The sequence below is a fragment of the Equus asinus genome, chromosome 24 (assembly GCF_041296235.1).
Source record: "Equus asinus isolate D_3611 breed Donkey chromosome 24, EquAss-T2T_v2, whole genome shotgun sequence".
Taxonomy (NCBI): domain Eukaryota; kingdom Metazoa; phylum Chordata; class Mammalia; order Perissodactyla; family Equidae; genus Equus; species Equus asinus.
In genome coordinates, this window is record NC_091813.1 from 69,671,594 (window position 1) to 69,686,949 (window position 15,356).

The window sequence follows — 15,356 nt, forward strand, 5'->3', positions numbered from 1 at the left end:
GAGATAAACAAAGACTCAAAGGCCTGCACTCCTGTGAAATTTTCAGAGGTCTAGTAGTCTGGGAGATAACAGATAGGCCTCCTAAGGAACAAGACAAGTCCTTGTTCCTTACAGCACCATCACGAAGAAAGAGGCACAGGGCTTGGTGGGCCTCTTGAGTTTTTGGAGACAGCATACACTGAACTTAGGAATATTGCTCCAACCCATGTATTAAGCAATTCAGAGGGCCGCCAGCTTCAAGTGGGGCCTAGAGGAAGAGAAAGAGCATTCAGCAACTTTGGCCGCTCAAGTCATAGGCTAACTGAGAACCAATGGTGTTAGAAGTACCCTTGATATTTAAGGATTTAACCTTAAAGAAGAGAGGTGCAACTCAGACCCTAGGATTCTGGTGGAAAGAGATGCCTTTGGCGGCAGAGAACTACTTACTATTTGAAAAGCAGCTCCTGGTGAACTACTAGGCCCTTGTAGAGACTCAGCTCCTGACATGGGACATCAAGTGACTGTGTGATCAGTGCTACCCATTATGAACTGGAGCTTATAGGATCCATCAAACCATAAGTTCAGATGGGTATAGCAGTAACTCAACATAAAAAGTAAATGCACATGCAGGATAAGGTCCAGCATGTCCACAGGGAACAAGTAAATTGCATAAACAGGTGGCCAAAGCTCCCACTTCTCCTACTTTTATTGCACTGATGCCTCACTTTGCACTTAGGACCAACTGATGGAGGAAAATAAAACCCAGGCGTGGCTGGCTGTTTTCTTGCCTTTTCCAGCTTCTAGAGGCCACTCACATTCCTTGGCTCATGGCACTCTCCAAAGCCAGCAAGGTCCAGCTAAGTCCTTCTTATGCCGCATCTTTCTGGATCTCTCTTCTGCCTCCCTCTTCCACTTTCAAAGGCTCTTAAGATTACAGTGAGTTCACCTGGACCATCCGGGATACTTTCCTTGCCTCAAAATCAATTGATTAGCAACTTTGATTCCATCTACAACCTTAATTCCTCTTTACCACCTAACCTAACATATTCATAGGTTCTGGGGATTAGGATATGGACATCTTTGGGGGGCCATTACTCTGCATACTGCACGTAGCAGATGATAGTGACCAAGTGAGATAAAGAAATGCTACATCATAGGAGTTTGGTGCAGTTTAATGTCACTGCAGCTGGGGATAGTCAGGGAAAGGTTAAAAGGAAAAGGAAGATTTATTCTGGCTCTTAAAGCATAGTTTAAACGTGGAGTGGATGAGTCCAGATGAGAGAAGGAATAAAACAAGATCTGGACAAGGTAAGAGATGAAGTGGAACCAGGGACACCAGGTAGTCTATTTTGGCTAAAGGCAAGGTTCACAAGATGGGGGAGAAGAGAGTGGAGAGAACCACATGAGAGGGCTGAGGAGGGCCGGCTTCATCCTTTCCCAAAGTTAACTGACCTCAGAGTGCTTTTTAACATTATAATGTGCCCATGGACAACCATCAGCAGTTAAATGCTTTTTAATATCATAACACCTCAATAAAACACCATCGGAAGATAAGCAGAGAAGGCGCCCGTCCGAATTAAAGCAGGCAGCCAGAAATGTCCCCTCAGAGGAACTGCAAGCAAGGATCAAATTTTGATTGTTCCCCATTTTTAACAGACCATCCATGAAAAACTCAAAACATTTTATGAAGAACAAGTGATATGTAATGTTAAATATCTCTCATATTTTTATTATACAAAATAATATGCAAAACTATTTTTAAGTGAGAAAAGGCTCCTTTCCCCCATAACGTAGCCACTTGAGATTAAGAGCAAGGCTGCGGGTCAGGTCCCCACAGCAGGCTCCGCGTCGAGTCTACACCTTCATTTGTTTTCACCAAACAAACCTGCATTTCGAGGCACATCACAGTGAAGGGAGCACTGCATATTCTGCAATATCTAAGTATTTGTGAAATACGCTGTTCTAAAACCCACTGTCTATTTTCAATAGCTTGCCTTCAGATTAATTTCAGTTTGTGTTGGTTTTTAAAAAATACATATGTAGACAAGGAAAGAGAACTACATTTCTAACAGTACAAAAGGTCAAGCTTGAAAAGCCAGTTTCTCTACCTCCTACCCATGACCCTCCACAGAGACAGCCCTGCTCTCAGCGTCCGAGAGTCCTCACGAGAGCATCTTTACACCCAATGTTAGTGCATTCCACAAACACCACCCTGCACTGTGCCTTTGTCTACCACCTCCCAGCTTTTTAGAAACTGCTGGTGCCACTGTTCAGCTTCACTACGAAGTATTCAGAAAGCGTGAGACCCCAAGATGACTTTTTAAAAAATTCGGTTCTTTCAGCCACAGATTCATGGGGAATGAGTGTGGTTACAAAAAATCTAATTTATAAAAGAAATGGAGGAACATCATAATTACGTGTGGCAGATGGAAGAGGAAACCACCACCACCACTAACAAATCAGAAGAAAACTAGCGATTAGAATGCAATCAAGTTTGAAGCTCTTTTCCAGATAATAAAGAGAATATCCAAGATTCCACATAGGAGGTGCTTACAAGGAATACAGAGGAGGCAGGTTAAGAATAGGGAAAGTGTTAAAGGTGATCCTCTTTTTGTAAGAGTCTAAGTCTTAATTTGCCTTCCCTTTTGAGAATCAAGAGAAAGTCCAACTTGTGAAATTGCCCCAACCCTCCTCTCAAGAAATTTGTGCAGATCTGTACAGCCTGCTGTGCTAGCCCTAGAGTGATGGAAAGGATGAGGGGGCCAGGGAAAGAGGGCTGTCCCACCTCATCTCTCTCCCTCTCCAGATTCCAGAAGAGAAGGGGACCAAAGTAACCGTGGACGAGGCTGGTAGGTAACCCTAGGCGCAGCCTGGAATGGTGGGAAAGACATATGGCACCGGAGGGAAAACTCCTGGGAGAAGAGAACACGAGGCAGCCCACCTAGCCGAGTCTGCTGGTTGCCTGGGGTTTGAATTGGCACACCACAGCGTACCAATCTGGAGTGAGTTACCCTGTTTGTGACTCTGTTTCCTGATCTGTAAAGTGGGGCTAAATACCATAAGAAAACTCAAGACAACTGTGAGCATTAAGTGACAAAACAGTGTAAAAAGCATAGAAAGGTGCCAGGTATATAGTCAGTGCTCAATAAACGTCTGCCACATGGATGATGTTTCCACAGTCTTCAAGGTGGATGCAGGCCCACTGGGCTCCAGGCACCTGCCTCCCCCACTCACCACCAGTGCTGATTCTCAAACACACCAGGAATCCTGCTGCTTCAAGATCTCCACACCCACAGCCTCCAGTGCCTCCAACGCTCTTCCCCTGCTGACCATGTGGCCCACTCCCCCACCACTCCTAGCTCAGACGGCTGCACAGTGGATCTTCCTGACCACCAAAGAACTCCCCCGGCCCCCTCTGCTTTATTTTTCTCACCATCTCTTATAGGTCATATTTTTCTTTTTTTTCTATCTCTTCTCTCCACCCACACCCTCCCCCTCAATCAAAGGTAAGCTCTGTGAGAACAGACACTTTGTTCACTGACATATCCTAGACACCCAGAATAGCACTGGCATACTGCAGGTGCTCAACAAATTTTCCTTGAAGTAATGAATGACTATTTACCAACACATCCACTCTCCAATCTAGGCACATTTAGATTAGACATGTATATTGCTTCAAATTCCTGCTGTTACAAACAATGTTGCAATGAACAATTTTTTTTTTTTAAAAAGATTGGCACCTGAGCTAACAATCTTTTTTTTTTTCCTCCCCAAGTCCCCCCAGTACATAGTTGTATATTTTTTTTATTAGTTGTGGGTCCTTCTAGTTGTGGCATGTGGGATGCCACCTCAGCGTGGCCTAAGAGTGGTGCCATGTCCGTGCCCAGGATTCGAACCTACGAAACCCTGGGCCACCGAAGCAGAGCACGCGAACTTAACCACTCGGCCACGGGGCCAGCCCCTGCAATGAACATTTTTGTGTCTATTTCCTTGTGCATACGTGAGTGTCCCTAGAACTACTGGATCATGAGTTAAGCACATTCTTTAATTTACAAGACACCGCCAGTCAACTCTCCAAAGTGGTACTTATTCATATTCCCACCCCTAATGACAAGACTCGTTGTTTCACATTTCTTGAAAGCACTCAACATTGCCAGACTTTTTAGTTTTTTGCCCATCTGAGTACAAAATGGTTTTATTTTACTTTGCATTCACCCGATCACTAATGAATTTGAACGTCTTTTCACATGTTTATGGATCATTTTGATTTTCTCCTCTGTGAATTATCATCCATATCTTTTGCCCCAATTTTTTTTTTAAAGATTTTATTTTTCGCTTTTCTCCCCAAAGCCCCCCGGTACATAGTTGTGTATTTTTAGTTGTGGGTACTTCTAGCTGTGGCATGTGGGACACTGCCTCAGTGTGGCCTGACAAGCATTGCCATGTCTGCGCCCAGGATCCGAACCTACGAAACCCTGGGCCGCCGAAGCAGAGTGTGCAAACTTAACCACTCGGCCACGGGGTGGACCCTGTCCAAATTTTTTACATATTCTGGTACCAATCTTTTGTCAGTTACATGTGTAGCATGTAACTTCTCTCATCTCTATTGTCTTTTAACTTTTTTGAAGTGATTTTTGATGCACAGAAATTGGCACTCCACTTCTTAAAAACAAATTATTCCATATTAATACCTTAAAGATGTTTTGAATATTTCTTACATATATAGATCTAAAAATAAACAAAAAATTTCCACAGGCATCTGTTTTCTAGAAAGATTTATTACTATCTTATAGAATATCAGTAGAAATACCAATAGAAATCTGTGGCACAGACTTGGGCAGATGCTTCTCTAAGAAACAGAGAGGCTTTTGAGCAAGGTAGAGACATGATGGAATCAGAGTGCAGGAACAGAGAATACTACTTATTGTTCTCATTGTTTTATGGGGGAAAGTTTGCCTGTGACATCTTGAGTTTACAGAGCTAAAAATCTTGACTGATTTATACAATAGCTAAATTTATCGTTCCATCTGAAGGTCTTGTTTTATCAAAACATTTGACTAGGCTGACATCATCTGCATGCTCCTCCGCCAAGGAATTTAATAGGGCCTGGGAAATCCTCCTCTGAAATACTTCCTTGGGAATTCTTTATGCCTAATTTCACATACGAAAGGTTTAATGTACTGTAATATTCTGGTTATTCTAAAAGATTTAACATTCTGGAATTGAAGTGATAGGATTCAGTCAGATATGTTCATTTTAGTTTATCTAACTGCTTGATGATTATCAGTTGATCATTAAATGTCTATACTCTGGTATGATGGAGGAGACTTTCCTCCAATTGTCAAGGAAACATTCTAGAGTCCTATCTAGTTTGATCCTTTGAAGACAGAAATAGTAAGACGTTACTATAACTCAATTCTGATTCTCTTCCTTCTTGCTCAATACAGTCTCAGGTGGACAATGCTGATCATTTAAACGACAGTTAATTTCTTCATTGTTTCTCACCTCCTACTCTTCTGACTTCTACTCATCTTACATTTCTAAATTCTAGATTAAACGAGTTAATAGTAAGGTTATCTAGGCATTGTTAGCTGAGTAATAAATGTAACACTCATAGCAACAAAAAACATGCTATAACTTCATTAGAGATTATTACCTTTTCAAATATCATAATTACTGGTAATGTTTTTATGAAAGGAATTACTGAATACTTTTTAAGTAATCAAACAAAGACAACTAATACGAGAAATTACTAAAGACATGAGAAAAAACTAAAGACATGATTTTATTTTTATTATTTTTTTTTGAGGAAGACTAGCCCTGAGCTAACATCTGCCAATCCTCCTCTTTTTGCTGAGGAAGACTGGCCCTGAGCTAACATCCGTGCCCATCTTCTACTTTCTATGTGGGACGCCTACCACAGCATGGCTTGCCACGCGGTGCCATGTCCACACCCAGGATTCGAACTGGTGAACCCCGGGCCACTGAAGCAGAATGTGCACACTGAACTGCTGTGCCACCAGGCCGGCCCCTAAAGACATAATTTTAAAGCATTCAACTTAAATGCCTATAGCTCCACATGTATATAAAGGAAAAGTAATTTTATGGTAAACTAACTAATGAACAAACAAGAGCAATGGTTTGGTTTGTTTCACTATAAAATACTTGTTTTAATATTTTACCACCTTCCTGTAAACCCATCTCTTTCATATAATAAAACAGCATCAATTATTTCTCTCTGCTGACATATTTAGCTACTAAGAGAGTCATTATAGATCATAAAATGTTTCAAGTTGTAAAGTTAATTTTAATACTGCAGCACTTCAAACTCCAGGAACTTGTCTGGTGGCTCTTTGGATTTCTCTCCATCATGTCCTAACATATGTTATGACCTCCCTCTCTCTTTATTCTCTTTTACAACTTGGGGCCCAGTTTTTGTCAGCCTAGATTGGAGGAATCATAAGGGTGCCCCCACACCCCAGAGAGACATTAAGTGACAACTGGAAGGGATGGTGAAGTCTCTGCGAGGAACGGATGGAAATTCTTGGATGTGAGGTATATACCAAATAGATCACCTTGAGAAAATCTCCCACCGAAAACTGAAAAATTTGGTAATCTTAGAAGTCTGGTGAATTACCATCGGGCCTGAAAAACATTTTTCTTTTTTCAGATTCTACTAAATGAGTCAGTCCTGCAAAACTAGAAAAAACTAAAAATATTTAACATGAAAACACATATTCTTTTTCTTTTTCTGTAGTGTCCTCTTCCAAAGACAAATTGAAACAGCAACATTGATCATTATGGTTATATAATACATTTATAAGTGACACCAAGATTTAGGAGGAGCAAAGTATGGGGAAGGGGAGAAAGTCAAGGTTTTATAAGAAAGGATGTAAATAAAATATTGAAGAAGTGTGCAGAAAAAATAATAAAATATTGGGCCACTATGACTGAGAAGTAAGGTTACAAATATACGAAAAAGATCTGGAAATCACAAATATATCTAATTGGTTCAAAAAGCTGTGATATGGAAACATATTAATGGCATTACAGCTTAAATGAACTATGAGGTGATCTGCCTCTGTAGAGTCGGTAAAATAAATCCCCAGCAACCATACTTCTTATTGGAGGAAAACGGTGAGATCCTATTTACCCTCTTTCGGCCTAGTGTAGATTCTCTCCTACCTGGTCTGAAGCTCACTCTATTAGAGCCACACCTGTAGATTACATAACATATACAGGGCACTGGCCCAAAGGATACAATTACACCCAGTGATGGTGAAAACCCTTCCTCTCCTTCTCATGGATTCTCGGGTTGGATCACACAATTGCTGAGGGATTCAGGCTCGCCACCCTCCCTTCTGCTGAGTGCCTATTTCTTTCAGGCAGTAACTTAGACTCTGGGTATGGGAAAGTGGACAGGATATGGTCTTTTTCCTTTAGGAGCTCACTCCCTGGCAGAAGATACCAATAGGGAAACAAATACAATGCAACATGATATATTTTTCCACTACGATTAACAAAGGTTGAAATGAACATCCAGTGTTAACTAGAATGTGAGGAAACAACAATGAAACAGGAGTGCTAGATGCTCAAATTGGGAATAAGTTTTCTGGAGGGCACTCTGGTACTATGTACCAAAGCCTTAAAACAACAACAATAACAAAAAGTGAATACAGTTTGCATCCACAGCTCCACAGTTCAGGATTCATCCTAAGGAAATCATCAGACAAGTCTGCAAAGATGTTTGCACTATATATATATCTCTTGCAGCATTTGTTGTAAAAGTGAAATACTATTGTGTCCAATAATAGGTGATTGCTGCATCCATAAACCAGAATATTATCACAATTAAGAAGGTTATAGATCTATACATAAGTGAGTAGAAAATATGCATTTGATACATTTTTGAGTGAAAAGCAGGTTATAAAGCATTATATAGATATGATGAAAATGGCGCATAACCTCTGTGGTTAGCCCCCAAAACCCCTTAACCCCAGTCTAAGCATGAGGAAAACATCAGACAAATCCCAGTAATGAGGCATCCTATAAAATCCCTGACCAGCACTCCAAAACTGTCAAGGTCACCAAAACAAGGAAAATCTGAGAAACTGTCAAAACCAACAGGAGCCTAAGGAGACATGAGAAATAAAAGTAATGTGGTGTCCTGGATGGGGTCCAGCAACAGAAAAAGGATACGAGGTAAAAACCAAGGAAATCCAAATAGTCTATGGACTTTAGTTAATTGCCTCATTAACTGTAACAAATATAGCATACTAATGTAAAATGTTAATGTGGGGGGTGAATACCGGAACTCTGTACTAACTCTGCAACTTTTCTGCAAATCTAGAAATGTTCTAAAAGATAAAGTACATTAATAAAATACTACAAAGCACAAACTACTTTTAAAGATAAATATTTATTATATGTGCATAGGAAAAAGTATGAAAGAACGTTCAGCAAGGTGTTAATTTTTTTCAGTCAGGTTTACTAAGGTATAATTTATATGTACTTTTTTTAGTGTACAGTTCCATTAGTTTTGATACATATGTACAATCACGTCACCACCACCACAATCAAGATATAGAACATTTTCATCAGCCCTAACACCCTTCGGAGCACAGACTCTGGCAATGGGATGTTGATTAAAACTGTTGTTTTTCCCCCAGAATGTGGGTTATGGGTAACAATTTCCTTATGCTTATCTGCATTTTTAAATTTTCTGTAATAAACTTTACTTTTGCAATTTAGAAAAATAAAGGTAAAAAGTAATTATAATGGGTATTATACAGATGAACAAAAAGATAAAGCTACTGGAGTACACATGAGGAAACGTTTCAGATATTTAAGTTGCAGACTTGTTTTCCTAAAGAGTTAATTTTGAGCGGCAACAGAAGAGTCAATTTCGAGTGGCAGGATTAGCCAGACTGAGGTAAAAATCCTAGCTGTGCTACTGATTTGTGTGACTCTGGGGATGCTATTTAATGTCATTTACCCTCAATATTCTTGTTTTAAAAATAGGGTTAAAACAGTATCTGTCTCATAAGCTTGTTAAAAGGATTAGATGAAACTGCATGTAAATTTGTGCATACCAGATCTTAGCTACTAAGATTATTTGTACTGTTTATTGAGCTACTCTCATTCACACAATATTACCACTGTCATTGCTGTGCTCTTGAGAATTGTTCAGACATGGAAGGGCGTTCTAGGCCACAGGCACAGAGCATGTGAGAGCAGAGTTATGGAAGTGTCTCCAGGGACAGAGAGCAGCAAGTTGGGACAAAGCAAGCAGGGTGCGGACCTCCAAGGGCCAGGTCACGAAGGACCTGCTCGCCCAGGTCAGGGAGCTGGTTCCTTAGATCCTTAGGCCCGAGGACAGAAACTGTTTTGTTTTGCCAAATACACATATTTCTAACTCTTTCTTGTAGTAGCTTCACCTTTTACGCCAGATGTCTCCCTTCCCTATTCCCCTCCCCGTGCTTCCAAAGCATCCCATTCCTATCTGTCACTGCATTTAACACAAGGCATTTTACAAGCCTGCCTCTTCAGTCTGACAAGAGCTTCTGCAGGCACTGTCCCCTACCTCACACTCCACTCCAAAGAGGCAGAAAATCCTTCGTAAGAATCTAGTGACCGAACATTTTTGCAGGACAAAAAAGAAACCCGGAGAGGATGTAATACATGGTAGACGTGTTTCAGTAAGGAGAAAAAGAAGAAACCAAGGGCTGAATGATTAGAAGGAAAACAGGATGAAAGGAGAGATAGACCAAAAGCCCTGGAAGATGTCGGGGAAGGGCCTCTTAGGGCAAGTCCACTTGACAGTTTTGACTAGAATTATCACATTAATCAATCTTAACATACTAAAGTGGCAGCTCTGTACAGGTCAATATGGAACAAAATCTAAGATATATAGTTAACTGAAAAAAAAAGCTGTAGAACAATATGCACACCCTAAGTGTGTGGGGGAAATACGTGTGTATATGTATACACACACAGATATTCATACACAGCACACGTAGGAGATGAAGCCAACATCACAGGATGTCTCTGGAAGAGAGAGTTCCTTCTCATTACAAAACTTTCAGTACCCTTTAATACCACATACACATATTACTCTACTCAAAATTTATTTTAGGAATCTATAAAGTGAAATTTTAGATTATATTTCTAAAATTAACTTTAAAAAAAGGAAGCCATATGTATACAAGGAAACAAGGTCTGGAATGATATATACCAAAATGTGAATGGTATCGCCATTGTCTCTTGGTATTTTTTAATTTTCTCCTTTTTCAGTCTTTTCTGTCCCAATTTTCTAATTTCCCAGGGCTCAATCCTTAGCAGTTTTCTCTCTGCAAATTCTCCTGGTGATCTCAAATCTCAGGGCTTTAAATACCCACTATATGCTGAACAAATGTCCATATCCTGGCTGAAGCTCTAGACTTTTCAAGACAACTGTGCACGCAACAGCTCCATGTGTAAATCTAAACATCATCACAAACATAACGACCCCAGAGTGAACTTCCTGTCCTCCTCTCCTCCAACACGCAAGGCCCCCAGCCCGGTCCAGGCACCAACATCTCTCACATGGGTCACCTCAGTGGTCTCCACAGGCAAACCTTTCTTCCTCTTTCTGACACCCTTCATTGCATTTATAAACTCCAAATTAGGTCCATTCTGGTTGGTAAGCACAAAAGCAGTATTCGCAATACAGCTAAATTAAGGAAAAGACCACCATCTGCTCTGAATTGTTCCGGGCTCAGCGAACAATACAGTGCACTCCCCCAGACAGTGATCAGATGTCCCATTCAGAATCTTCTAGAGCAATTTGCTTACCTCTTTACTCTAGACTGCCGTAGCTGGGGTGCACAGTGGTTCATGGACTGTGTGCTGGCTCGCACGGGGTTCCACTACCTGGCAGCAGCGTGACTTCGGGCGGCTATTCAACCTTTGCCCCAGTTTCCTCATCTGTAAAGTGGGGTCACAATGGAATCTACCTCCCAGGGTATTATGCGGATTTAACGGGCTAATCCTTTACATCACTTACAATGGTTTCTGGCACAGAGCAAGAGCAACATAAACATGGCTCACTGCTATGTCCTCAAACCTGAACATTCAGTATTTTAAAAACGTTTTTATTTCTTACTCTTTAAAATACTATTATTAAAACCTTTTGTAAAGAATGTTTTTTAACTATAAATACAGTGTTTTCGTCACAAAATCAATTTAATATATTCTTACTAGGTAACCTGAAGATCTGACTACCACTCATAATGTTGTTTCTATGGAAAGCTTATTTTGAATTCAGAAATATTTACAAATGAAATTTTGAAGTGCATTTTATCTGGAAGATAGGGAATGCTTATATTAAAAATGCAAACATACACAAAACTATGACATATGATTTAATTTGCCAGAAAATTCTTTACTTTCTTGAAGTAGGATTTATTTCATAAGCAACTCCTCCATTTCTGTTGACACAGCAGCTGTGGATCAAGCACTCTGTGACGCGTCAGAGGAGAAGGGGTCCAGGAGCTCCTCGCTTACTCACAGTTTGGCTTTTGCAACCAGATGCACTGTGTTTGTATAAGATCAATACTTTAGGCTACACCATCTGCACTCGCTTGAGGGGTCAGTTTCCTGAAGATAAGTTACTCAGCTAAGAAACTCTGTTCTGCATGGGCAGAGTACAAAGAGCAGTCAAGTTAAGACTTATAGCAAGGAAGCCGACCCTACCAGCTACTTCCTTTTTATCCCTACAAATAAGAAAACACCACTGTGCCCTACAGACCCACTGAAGTTCTGTTTGCTTTGGAACTGACAACAACAAAATATTTGTTGGTAAGATTGCCAGATTTAGCAAAAAAAAAAAACAAAAATACAGGATGACCAGTTAAACTTGATTTTCAGAAAACTAGGAGTACTTTTTAAGTATGTCCCAAATATTGCAAGGGACATACTTATAAGAATCAAGTACTCTTTATCTGAAATTCAAGTTTAACTGACCGTCCTGTATTTAATCTGATCACCCTATTTGTTGGGAAATGATTTCTTTCTAGACACATTACTGCTCGCGCTCTCTCTCTCTCTCTCTCTCTCTGTCTCTTTCACACACACACACACACACACACAGGTTTTCACACTTTGAAGGAATGGATGCATTTTGTAAACAAAGTACATCAATTTGTATTTACCTTCAAGGTTTTGGGAACTGGTTGAATTAAAAAGCTACCACTGATTCTCATTTGTGCTCAAATTGGGGAAGAAATCCAGAATCTCACGTAATTAATTTTATTTCTTATGTGGCTCTGTACAATTACATAAATAAGCTACAAAAATAAGTTTTTATTTCAATTCATTTTTGTTCTCTTTTCTCAAAAGTTAAACGGGATCTGGTCTCAAAACAATTTAATGAGATAATACTGCCACCTGGAGATCAGAGGAAGGTATGACTAAGACTCAACCTACTAATTCCTGAATAAGTAATCGAGTTATTGAGACACTTGATTTAATAATGCCATTCTGCTACTTACCATCGTATGAGTCTAATAATTTTTTCCCATTTGTTCATCCATCCAGTGAACATTTTGCTAAATTTCTACTTTATACCAGACACCATGCTAGACTTGGGGAATATAAAGAATATAAGACCTACTTCTTGCTTTGAGCAGCTAACAGACTAGTGGGAAAGACAGACAGATTACCAGGTGTCATCCCAGATATCCTTGCCCTCTAAGATTAAAATGAAATTAAATATAACCTCAATCTTCAGATGATGGAAAACTCCTATCTCTTTGCTTTCTAAGATTGTAGGGTAGAATGTAGTTTGTAATTTTCCCATCACTTTGGACACTAAGCTCCTACTTTATCTGACATAGTTCAGTTTATGGGCTACTTTATTGTTACACACATATTGCCCTTGTTTTCCACCAAATCTCCCTAAGACGTAGAACACAATGCCTTTTCCTTGACTTCCCTAAAGATTTACACAAAGCTTTGAGCTTGCAGGAGATTTATCTTGATATTTGGAAGCATGGAGGATGTGTGTGTGTGTGTGTGTATGTGTGTAATTAGAGCAACACTAACAATTACAAATTGAGTAACAGACTTCATTGCTCTTTTTAAAAGTCCTTTCCACCATTTTGACTCTCCTTTCTCCCTCTGCTCCCTTTTTTGCTTTTTTCCCAATCCCACTCTCTACCACAGTGAACAATTCTTCCTACTTCATTATACAAAGCAATTCAACTTTCTCAATCTCATATCCCCAAACTTAGCCTCCTGCCCACCTGTGCATACCCAACTCTCATGGTTCTATTATGACACAAAATGGGCCATCTACCTGGAGACTCATCCCTTTTCTTGCCCCTATTTAAAGATTTATTTCCCCACTGTCAGGAATTAAGACAACTCCTTAAAAAACAGAGTGGTAGCAGTTTGGGTTTTAAATGACACTTGCAAATTTCCTTGTTCGCTAGAGATATAGACAAGGCGTTATAGGGTCCCTTCCTCCCCTCCCCTCCCCCATTCTTTCCTTCCTTCTGCCTTCCCTGCTATACTGTAAGCTAGCCCTACGGCTACTTCTTAGCAGTCTTGTACTTCATAGTAATACCGCTGAACTTGAACTAAAACTCAAAAGGACAGAAAACTGAAGGAAGGATGGTAATACAGTCCAGCTAATTTGCTCATGGCACACTTTGTTTTCTGGTTAAGCCTGTAATACAAGCCTTCTCCTAAAGCTGGAGTGTTCCTATGAGAAGAACTTGGAGAAAGAATATTGGAACGATGACTTGTCCTCATACCTCACTGATAACTATTCCCTAATCCTGTTAACTATTCTTGGTTTTAAAAAGGAAGTGTGAATGTGAAATTGAATTAAAACATTAATTTTGTAAAATCACAAACTGAAATTATCCCAAATATTAAGTTTAAAAAGAACCACTCAGTCAACAATTTCCCTGAGCTTTAGGATTAGCTCCTTCATCAGATCCCCTTGGTAGAAAGGCTGGTGCACTGCAACACAAAGTGCCCAGCTAAAGAAGGAGCATTTGCCTGGGCATTAGTGATGCCATCTGACTGGCACTGTGACTGGGCCTAGATCTCTGGACCTTGGGGTTTAAAGTGGGATTGTGGGAATCACTTTACTTCAGAAATAAAATCAAAGAACTCGATTCATAACACATTCATTTATTGAGCATCTACCTTACGTCATGTTCTATGCAATGTGCTTAAAATACGAAACCAAATAAAACATGATATCTTCCTTCAAGGAACTTACAGCCTGACGAAGAAGACAAATTTATCAAAGACCACATATGCAAGAATTTTGTAAATGTCTAAGTCTTTGTAACTTTTCAGGTATGCTGTCAAGAGACACTGAGGAAAGATACTGGGGGAGATTATACCCTACAGCATTGTTTTTAACAGCAACAAATGGGAAACCCAAATATCCATCATTATGGGAATTCTCAAATAATTTGTGGCACACTGTTTGATAGAATACTATACAGCTAAAACTGAAGTTAAAAATGAAATCTATCCTTATCTATCAATGTGCATAGATCTCAAAAACGGAATTGGGTGAAAAAGTCAGGTTGTAGATCAATACACAAAATATAATAGCATCCATGCAAAACTTCAAAAGTCCACAGTCATCCTACACGTTTATAAATACAGAGTACCAGTGAAAGTATACAAACTTACATCAGCAATATGCATATCAAGTTTAAGACAGCAGTTGCCTCTCAGAAGGGAAGTGCAGTGGCACTGGGAATAGCTGGCACCCACTTAATCTGAAATGTCTATGTCTTTTATTTAAAAATATAAAATGACAAAACATAACATCTGTTCCCTCTGGATAGTGGGTACATGAATGTTTACTCTGTTTTTCTTTCTAAAACACTTCGGAATTTTAGAAAACGGAAGGAGGAGGTGGTAGAAAAACACCTCATACTAGAAGTCGGGATAATCGGGTTTGTCTTTGCTCTGCCTGTGTCGCTGATACAATCTCTAGATAAGGTTTCCTGACTAGCAAATGCGGGAGAAGTATGTGGGCTCTCCGGAGTCTCTTCACTCTAGCTTCCCACCACGCACGCCCACACGGGGAAGGCCTTCCAGACTAGGGAATCATGGATTTCTCCGCTCATTTAGGATGGTTCCATCTCAGTCCGCAATGCCTTCTCCAGAGGCAGTACGTGCAAGGAAGAACTGCCGGGCGACAGAAACACGTGAGTTTATTAGCCTTACTGAGCGTCAGATCCCTTATTTCTCAAAGGGGATTCTGACCCCCACCTCATGGAACTGCAGTGAGGTTTAGAGAGAAGGGATGCCTAGCCCTGAATAGAGTAGCTATTAACAGAAGCAGTAACAGGACCTCACTTAGG